The following is a 921-nucleotide window of genomic DNA, read 5'->3' on the forward strand; positions in this document are numbered from 1 at the left end:
AACAGTGAAGGTATAGTGATGCTGTGGATAACCCAGTATCGAATACTGGTGATAATGTCAGCAAAGGGGCGTTCTCCCGTATTTCCAGACATGCTTCGCTCCGTACTCCGTTGTAGTATAAATAAGGAATTGGAAGTATTGATATGAGAGGTATAATAAAACTCACCAGGCAAGAACATCTTGCTAACCCTGATTAAGTTGTCATTATAATACCAAGGGTAGGCCGAACAGGGGAAGCTTTTGACCAACCAGTTACGATTGGAAAGGCTTACATAATGAAATTGATTCACCAAGTTGATGATAAGATTCATGCTCGATCCAGTGGACCCTATGCACCTGTTACACAACAACCTCTTAAAGGTAGATCTAGACGTGGAGGACAACGAGTCGGAGAGATGGAAGTTTGGGCTTTGGAAGGTTTCGGTGTATCTTACACACTACAAGAAATGCTTACTATTAAATCCGATCATATCCAAGCTCGTTACAAAGTACTTGGTGCAATTATGACTGGAAAACCTGTGCCTAAGCCCGATACGTCCCCAGAGTCTTTTCGATTGCTAGTTCGAGAATTGCGATCCATGGGTCTGAATTTGGAACATAACTTGATACTCGAAGAAGGTTTGGTAAGAAAAAGTAGAAAGATCTGATCGAAACGTTTTTAGCAAGAACCAATAGGAAATTCTTATATTATGATTCATCGAACCAATTATCAGCAGCTTCGTATTGAAATTGCCTCCCCCGAGCAGATTCGTAGTTGGGCTGAGAGGGAACTACCGAATGGAGCAGTCGTTGGGCAAGTTAATTAACCTTATACGTTGCATTACAAGACTCATAAACCAGAAAGAGATGGTTTATTTTGCGAAAGAATATTTGGTCCCACAAAGAGTGGAGTATGTGCTTGCGGAAACTACCGATCCTTTG

Source organism: Lygodium microphyllum, unplaced genomic scaffold, assembly GCF_053477565.2.
Source record: "Lygodium microphyllum isolate KBCC unplaced genomic scaffold, Lygodium_microphyllum_v1.1.10 scaffold_149, whole genome shotgun sequence".
NCBI lineage: Eukaryota > Viridiplantae > Streptophyta > Polypodiopsida > Schizaeales > Lygodiaceae > Lygodium > Lygodium microphyllum.